Source organism: Pinus tabuliformis, chromosome 6 (assembly GCF_031772625.1).
Source record: "Pinus tabuliformis cultivar Carrire ecotype Pingquan chromosome 6, CPIR1, whole genome shotgun sequence".
Lineage (NCBI taxonomy): Eukaryota > Viridiplantae > Streptophyta > Pinopsida > Pinales > Pinaceae > Pinus > Pinus tabuliformis.
Window position 1 is genome coordinate 1266856133 of NC_142292.1, and position 9928 is coordinate 1266866060.

Sequence of the window (9928 nt, forward strand, 5' to 3'; positions counted from 1 at the left end):
ATTCTATCTTTGCTGATATACAGCCAAACTTGATCACCAACTTGGAAATTATGCTCCATTTGATGCTTGTCATGCCTTGCCTTGTATTTGGCTTGGCTCTTTTCCAACTGTTCCTGTACTGCCTGGTGAATCTCTTGGATTTGTTCAATGAACTTGGTTGCCTTGTCCACATCACTATGTCCATCAACTGCTATGTCTTTCCTAAAGACAAAATCCAAGGGAGACCTAGGTGTGAAACCAAAACAGGTCTCAAAAGGAGATCTTTGTGTAGAAGAATGTTTTGCTCAGTTGTAAGCATGTTGCACATAACACAAATGTTCATCCCAAAGTTTGGGATGCTTGCTGCAATAGCCTCTGAGCAACTAGATCACTGTCCTGTTGACCACTTCTGTCTGGCCATCTGTCTGTGGATGAAAGGTTGTGCTTTTCTTCAGCTTGGTGTCCATCAGTTCCCACAGACTCGACCAAAACTTCCCAATAAATCGGGTGTCTCAATCAGATACAATGGAAGTGGGTAATCCAAAATGAACCCATACATGTTGAAAGAACAACTTTGCAGTTTGTTCAGCTGTAATCTGTTTATTACAAGGTATCAAAATACACATTTTACTGAACCTATCCACAACAACATATAAATAGTCATGACCTTTCCTAGATTTAGGCAGTCCTCCAACAAATTCCATGGAAATACTTTCCCAAGGATGAGAAGGAACTGGTAGTGGAGTGTACAAGCCTAGTTTTCTATTGTTGGGCTTGCTTTTAGCACACATGGACACCCTCTTACATATCTAGAAACTGTCTCATTCATTTTTGGCCAATAACAAAATATTTGCACTTGTGCAACCGTTTTACTTACCCCAAAGTGACCTGATATCAGATAAGTGTGTGCTTCTCAAATTATCTTTACTCTTTTAGTTTGCGGAATGCATAGCTTCCCAAAATGATACAAGAGTTGGTCCTTAATGTGATAATCCAATTCTTCTACTCATTTGTCTTGAATTAAAGTTGCATATACATCTTTGAAATCTATATCTTGAGCATATTGTTCAATGTAGCTCTCATGCAGTACTGAATTATGCTTAAGTATAGTGGATGCATTTATAATAGGTCTAGACAACATATCTGCAACTTTATTGTGTATGCCCTTTTTATATCTGATGACTAAATGAAACTGTTGTAGAAAACCAATCCACCTACAGAGTCTTGATTGTTGCAACTTAGTTTGGGACTATAGATATTAAAGTGGTTGATGATCAATATGTATGACTCTCTCTTTTCCCATTGAGTAATGTTTCCACTTTTTCACACTCTATACTAATGCATACAATTCTTTATCATATGTTGGATAGTTAACTATTGCAGAATTAAATGTCTCAGAATGATAACATATGGGTTTACCGTGTTGTATCAACATTGCTCCCATGGCATAGTCACTGGCATCTATTTGGATCTCAAATGGTCTCTGAAGATCGATCAGTGCTAGTACTGGTGTTCTACTAATCTTTTCTTTCAAGGTGTCGAATGCTTTCTGATGTTTGCCTCCCCACTGAAACACCTTGTTCAATCCTGTCAAAGCATGTAAGGGAGTTGCAGTTAAGGAAAAGTTAGAAATGAATTTTCTCCAATATTGTGCTGCTCCTAAGAAGCTTCTCACTTCTGTAGCAGATTTGGATTTAGGCCAGTTTACAATGACTGCAACTTTAGAGGGATCTATCTTCAATTCACCACCCCCTACTATATGTCCCAAATAATTCAAAGATGTTTTGCCACATTCACATTTTGAGAGTTTAACATAAAGTTTTTCTCTTTTAAAAATATCTAGTGTCTGCATAACATGCTTTAAATGTTCTTCCCACATTTTTCTAAATATAAGAATGTCATCCAAATATACAATAACAAATCATTAAGAAAAGATCTGAGTACGTCATTCATTATTCTCATGAAAGTAGCAGGAGCATTAGTTAAGCCAAAAGGCATAACCAGCCACTCATACAATCCCTGCTTTGTTTTGAAAGCAGTCTTCCATGCATCTTGTTCTGCAACTCTGACCTGATGGTATCCACTATGAAAGTCTAACTTGGAAAAATAAACAACTTCCTTTAACTGATCTAGTAGATCATCTATGCGAGGAAGGGGATAACGATTTTTTATCGTTATCTTATTCAGTGCTCGGTAATCAATGTACATTGTCCACGATCCATCTTTATTTCTCACCAAAATGATTGGTGACCCACATGGTGATGTGCTAGGTCTGATGAACCCCTTCTCGAGAAACTCTTACACCTGCTTCTTGATTTCTGCATTCTCTAAAGCGGACGAACTGTACATCCCAATGTTAGGCAATGGAGCATCTTGTTGCAAATTAATATCATGCACTATTTCCTTTTTGGGTGGCAAAGCTTTAGGTTCTTGAAACAATATATCATACTCTGAAACAACTTTTTCTAAATCAGCTTATTGTTTAGCATCACAGCACTCAAATACATTGGTTTTATTAGGTTTCTTTTCCTTTACAACCATCAGTAAAAATTGTTTGCATGAATTTACAATTCGTTTCATCTGCCCTAAGTTTATGAGAGTATAATTATTCTTGAGCTTATGAGCTCTTACAAAGTATTCGATTCCATCTTTAATGAGTAGACGCTTGTTCTCAACTCTATAGAAAACAGATTTTCTATCATACAAGTAAGGACTTCCTAAAACAATTCCACATATATCCAGAGGAACTATATCTAACTCAACCTCATCTACAAATGCTGACCCAAAAGAAAACTTAAGTTTACATTTTCTAGTCACTTGTAGTTGTGCTTTATCACTTAACCAACCTAATGGGTATGGTTTCTTGTGAGGTGTAGTCAGTAATCCTAACTTCTTTACAATTACTTCAAAAATTAAATTTACTTGTGAGCCACTATCAAACAAAGTATCAATCTTTTGATGTTTGGAAATAACTCGAATATGGAAAAGCTCATGTCTTTTTCTCTCATTTTCTTCATCATTAACAGATTATGCAGAATTACTAGTAGATGCTTCAGAATTTTTACCTTTTATACCTGTGGTTGCAATGGTTGTTTCATACCCTGAGTCCGACCCCAAATCCTTTTGAATAGATGCCGCAATCTTCTTCTTCTTACCCTTGAACTTCTTAGGTCTCAGCTCCGGATGCAGAATCCAACAGTGCTCATCATCATGCCCATCCTTTTTACAATGAGTGCATGAAGACTTTGTCTTTTGTGCAGTATTGGCCTTCCTTTCTTTCCATTTCTATTTTCTTTTCTCCTTATTCTTGTTTGCAATGGGTTTGGATGATCCCCCAATTTCAGGGTTCCCATTCTTTCCTCTAGCTTCTAGATGCGTAGCTTGAACAAATACCTCATCTATACTAGTTGGATTAAACATGAGGATAGTGTGCCTCATGTAGCTACGAAGACCCCCTATTTATTCCAGCAAAGTCTCAGGTGAGTCTAATAAAATTCCTAGAATCAAAGCTCTCTTCCTAAATTCTTGAGTGTAACCCTGTACACTTTGACCTTTCAATTGGCGAAGAGTTTGCCAGCTCATCATGGCTTGTTGCATGTAAGCTAGTGGATAGAACTATTTTTTTATTGCAGAAACAAATTCATTCAGGACAGAAAGAATCTTACCATGTTTCTTCATGTCAGCTTGGGTCCTGCCTTCCCATCATACCAAGGCAGTGCCTCCGAGGCGTAGGCTGGCTAGCTAAATCTTACTCTTGTCTGAGTCGATACTCTACACTCTGCAATACACATCAATTTGTCTGATCCAATTATCTAGCTTCTCTGCATTCAGATCTCCATCATATATGGGTAAATCAAATTTAACATCTAATTTAATCAAAGATGTCTTCTTTTTATGTTCAGGGCTATTAGGAGGTGTGAGAAAGCTTTCTTATTTCCCTTTGCCTTTTGAATGGTCATGGAGGAGAGATTCTTCTTCTCCTTTATCTTGTTTGGAGCCTGATGAATCCTCATCTTTATGTTTCCTAAAGTCCTTATACATTCCCTCTACCATGGACCTCATGGACAGGTTACTATCTATAAATTAAGGGTCTGGCCCCAAGGGACATTCTTTTGAAATTTTCTTCTTAGGATAGACTCTTCCAATCTCTGGGTTAGTTTTGACCAGCTCTCCTTCTCCTAATTTAAGCTTTGATCTAGTTAGCATTCAACAGCAAAATCCAGCACAAGCTTGTCTAACCTTAAACAACCTAGGAGCTCTGATACCACTTGATCTGAAATCACTCGTGAATGATCTCAGTTAATTAATGAAGGTATTACAGACTCATGTGTTGGGGTGTGTCTATGTTATTTTAAGCAACGGATCGATAAGATTGTGAAATACACGGACACTTGAAATAGTAAGAGAAACACAGTAAGAAAATACAGAACACAACAAATTTAATAAGGAGTTCACCCAATCCTCCTGGGCTACGTCTCCTAGTACAACTTCAGTGGTGGCCTTTTCTATTGTGTCTTAAAGCAGAGATTTTACAATAAGGAGCTCAATTTTGAGTCTCACTTAATAGATGATGATCAGTATGGTGGTACTTGGATCCCCCAAGCCTCTAGAGTACATAGACTCCCCCTCACTAAATATCGACCCCAATTGGTCTAAGTGGTATGAGTCCAATTTGGTACTCAATACCTGACAGGTCTACATAGAGGAGTTTCTTGAACCTCTCAAGCCTTCTCTGGAGTTCACAGACTCTCGGACTCTCTCTGTTCTATCTGCTCGATGTTGCCTTTACTCTACAGGTCAACTCGGCTTCTCTATTCTCTGCAATTCACTTCTTTCTCTACTTTTGTTCCCTCTCTTCTATTTTTTTTTCTGCTCTTTGTCTGTTTGTGGCTTAAAGCCAATCTTCTCCCCGACTGTTCGTTTCCTCTTCCCGGCTCTCTGGATCGCCTACCTCTGTCCGTTGGAATTCCCCTACTATGTGTCGACATCGCTATGTAACACTCCACAGAGAGGTGGCCACTTGTTGCCTTACGAACTGAGTGTCAGTTTTCTTCAAACAGTCATTATTTCTATTACTCTAGGATTTTCCTATGAAACTGATTCTTCTTCCAGCTCATCAGTCATGCCAGACCTCAACACTTATTTGCCTCAGTCTATTCCCCCGTCAAATATGGTCATCCATTGGGTTGATTCTCTGTCGTTGATCTGGAGCCTCCAGATCCTACGGTCTCCGTTTATATCATGCAGGTAAGTTGCTCGACCGTTACACACGCCATGTAAGTGGTTTTCTCTCTCATCCGCTGGACACGCGTCGCCCAGTGTATAGCATCACGCTGAACTCGGCCAAACCCACTTACCACTCGAAGTGCATGCGATATCCTGTAGGTTTTGGGCGTGGGACCCGCCTTCTGACAGTTTTAGCGATTTCCATGCGGTTCTATGCTTTTCCTTGTGACCGAGCACTCGGGGCTTTCCTTCTCTGAGGGTTTTGCCCTGCAATACGCGATTAGTGCTTTGCGCTAATCGCGTATCAGAAACTGCCTCTATTTCTAGATCTAGACTTCTGATTGCCAATTTGCATCCATGCGCGGTCTCTATGGGCCAATGGTCAGCGCGCTTTGAACGAGGATCCTCGTTGTTCCAGGCTAGCCACAATTGCCATTGTCCCGAGGTCATTTCTAATAAGCTTATTATTCATAAGATTTTGAAGCCTGACATAATTTGAAACAATCATGGAAATGTTTAAGGATCCAATTCGGATCACTGCTTCATTCAAACTTAGGTACATACCGTCGTAATATCTCATCAGTCCCCATCTTGTATAGATGCCCAGCAATGACAGAGAAATCTACCACGCGCACCACTAATTCCTTCTGTTGCTGGACAGAGTATCCTTCTGACACAGTTCTTGTTGTTAGGAAGTGTATTATATTCTCAAAATTACCATCTGCAACATGCACTGCAAATAGTTGCACGTCAGGCAATCCTGCTTCCAAGTTAGTAGGTTCCTCCCCTGTTTCGATGTGCGACAGGCGGTCTGGTCCCACGTTCAATCGTCCAGGCTTCAAAACAACTTCAAAATCGTACTCTTGGAACAATAAGATCCATCTGCAGATTCACCCCCCCAACACAGGCTTATTGACTAGGTACTTCATCGTGGAGTGATCCGTATACATCTTAAAATGGCCTCCTAGCAAGTAGTGTCGGTACTTCTGGAGCACATACACCATAGCTAGCCCCTCGCGTTCAGTGGTAGAGTAGTTCTTCTCTACTTTGGATAATCTACGGCTTGTGAACGCAATCAAATGGTCCAAGCCTTCTCCGCCATCCTGTGTTAGTACTACCCCCAACGCTATACATGACGCATCAACATGTACATAAAACTCTTTCTTCCAATCTAGGAAGACTAAAATCGGCACGGTAACCATATTTTCTTTCAATATATCCAAGATTTTCTTACAGTCATCATTCTAGTAGAACGTGACATCCTTCTTCAAAAAATTTTCCATTGGCGCGGTGATCTGGGCATAGCTTTTGATAAACTTTCTATAATATCCGGTATGTCCCAGAGTACCATGTAACTATTTCACACTCCTCGGTGCTTCCAAGCTCAGTATATCATGATATTTGCAGGGTCTACCATCAGTCCTTTTCTGCAAACCACATGCACCAATAGGTTCCCAAAAGGAACGCAAAACAGACACTTCTTGAGATTGAGCGCGATCTGGTATCTTCGATAGGTATCCAGCATCAAGCGCAAGCTTGCTACGTGGCGCTTAACCAGCCCAAATATAATCTAGTCATCAAAATATACCTCCAGGAACTTATGAATAAATTCCTTGAATGCCGCAACAACCACACGCAAAAATATTGCAGGCGCATTCTTCAATCCAAATGGCATCATAATGTATTGAAAATAACCCCACTCATTCGCGAAGGTTGTCTTGCTCCTATCCTCCGACATGATTTTGATTTGGTGGTACCCAGAGAATCATCAATGAAGGAATATGCTTCCTAGCCACCTACATTGTCCAACACTTCATCCGTGAATGTAGTCGGGAAAGTATCATGCACACAAGCGTCATTCAATTTTCTGAGATCCATGCATATCCTTATCTCATCCTTTTGCTTCTTCTCTTGCACCACCATTGGGCTTACCCAATCGGATTCTTCCACAGGCTCAATGATGCCTGCCGCTATCATTTTGTCTAGCTCTAAGCGGACCTTCTCCTTGTATTTCGGATTGAGGTGGTAAGGCCTCTGCTTAACTGGCTTCGCATCGAGCTTTAACATGATCTTCATCACTCCTAGGTCTCTGATTATTCCTTTTAGATCCATAAACTTGGTAAGGAATAAGTCCTAGTATTCGCAGATCAATTCAGCTACCTTATCCACCGTCGTGTCTTCCCAGTAGTCTCCAATCTTCACGAATTTAGGTTCTGCCTCTGTACAGATGTTCACTTGTTTTGTTTTCACCAGTGCGGTTATATCAGGGTTCTCAATCTACAGTCCTTGAACCTCGTTGTGGCCTTTTGTTTCTAGAATGTTAATCTTTTGTGGATCCTCGTCCTCATCTTCAGCAGTTACATTATAACATTCGAGCGCGTGACTCGGCTAAGTAGCCCATTCAGGCTGAATTAGGTCTAAAGGATCTTGCATTATCCTAAAGATAGCTACTTTCACCTCTTGGAGCGCTTCATCAATACTGTCAAACCCGTCCTAAAAACTGAATGTCATCATGAATCCTTTGCGCAGAATATCCCATTCTCTTGTCCCATGGCAGAGCTCTGTTTCTATATACCAATTCATTGGGATAAAATCTAGGGTATGACAGAATAGGTGCACCCACTCAGGTTGGGGCTTTTCTCTATAAGCCTACGTCCATTTGGCTAGATGTAGGCGTGGATCATTCTTCCCATCGTATTTATCTATCAGTTGCATCTTAGGCTTCCTAAATTATGTTCTCATCATCCTCCTACATTTAAGCTAATCATCAAATATTCCATTGTGCATACCCCACCATCTTCTAGGCGTAGCACGCAGTGCCCAGTCCAAGGCCTGGAAGCGCTGATTTTCTGGTACCTCCCTTTCAAATACATCCAAAAATATATCTACCTCATTTAGACCATCATAAATATGAATATTCTTATCTCTGATGACACACATCATAGCGATCGGGACATCATGTTGCAATTCAACGTAGTTACTTCATGTAATCGATTCTGTCACCGTTCTATTTCTTTGTCGGAGTTCAAAGTGCAGGAACTCTCGCGATCCCATGTACTTCGTCCATCCACGGTGGGATTCAACCAATCTTGGTCTCACTTTGTTATCTTATAGATGTATTCTAGATCATCATCACTCTCATAATCGCGGACTGGTTTCGTATAGCACGATCCTTCAGCAGGATCTAGGGGTATTACTACGCGCAATGATTTCTTCTCAAAGATCATCTTTCCCTTCTTCAGATTAATTACCCATTTCATATCAGTAGCACAGTCAATTCCCAAGAGCGCAGGGTAGGGATTTCTATCATCCACTATCTCTATTACTTCAAAATCCGCCAGCGCGCTCACTCCCTCAATGTCCACGGTCACCCCTTGCAGCCGCCCCATGGGGATGATTTTCTGCTGATTCACCATCCTTAGCTGAATCGGAGACCATTACAGTGCAGGTCTCCCCATTCATTCCCAAGTCTGCTTTGGTAGGACATTCGCATCTGACCCTAGGTCGAAAATGACCTGATCCATTTCATACTCTCCTATTTGTGCGGTCAGTCTCATCTCCCATCCTGTCCTTGTTTTATGCTTGCCAATCTTTCGTACTACATGTGGCTCACCTAGCACGGTTCCAGCACATCTATTGATGTGTTCTTATAGCTCTTTCACATCCTTACTATCGCACAGTAACTTCATACAGGTTTCCAGGAAAGTTGTGAGCATAGAGGGGTCCATCTCCGGCTCAAGCTTATCCTTGCTTCCTAAGGTGGAGGCCTCAGAGAAGCTCTTTTTAGCTTCCATGAAGGCTTCACAAGTGCACTCCAAATAAAACTCAGCCTCTTTCGTCGAGGCTTTGCGAACCCATGTACTATCTTCTGGTTGTTTCCCCTTGTCATCTCCCATCACGATTCCACTTCTAAGTACTGTATTTACATTTGGATCTTCCTCGCGTGGCTCAAATCTCATCATCTGCAGGTTATGAGTCGGTGGAGGTGGTAGCGCCCCTTTGTCACATATCCTAGATATCAGCGTAGGACAATATTCCGTTTCATGATCAAACAGCGTGCAATACTTGCACGAAGGATGGTTGGATTAGTGCAATCATGGGCATAGTGTCCTGGTCCTCCACAATTGTAGCAAATCAACTGTCCTCGTCCTCGTCTACGCCCCTAAAATCTTGTCTGTGCCATCCCTGCATTCTCGTCAAGGGGCCACATTTTGGCCTGAACCCTGTAGGTGATATTTTTATCCATCATCAATTCATAGCTCATGCAAGTATGCTCATCATGTCCTACAGACCTACAAAAGTTGCAGAACAGCTGTTGTGGTGCTTGTACATACTTCTGTAGCAAGTGACAGTAATATGTGGCATGTTTTCCGACTACGTGACAGATAGTGCACCATAATGTAGGCCCCATGCTAGGTCCTTCTTGAGCTTCTGGCCTTAAAGGCATCAGTCCTCCTCCTGTAATGTAATTTGCGAAGATCGGGCAATGGTCTTTGTCATCACCCTGACTTTTGCATTTCAAGCACCATACCTCCTAGCGTACCTCTGGTCAAACTGTCTTGTCCTATTTCAGACTTTGCATCTCAAGGCACAGATTCTTCAACTGTGCATGGATCTGCTGAACTCCTAGATTAGGATCTTTCATCGGAGTCTCATGTAGTCTCATGGCAATCTCCAAGGCCTCTACCCGAGTTGTTATCTTCTGCTATGACAGTGCACTCCT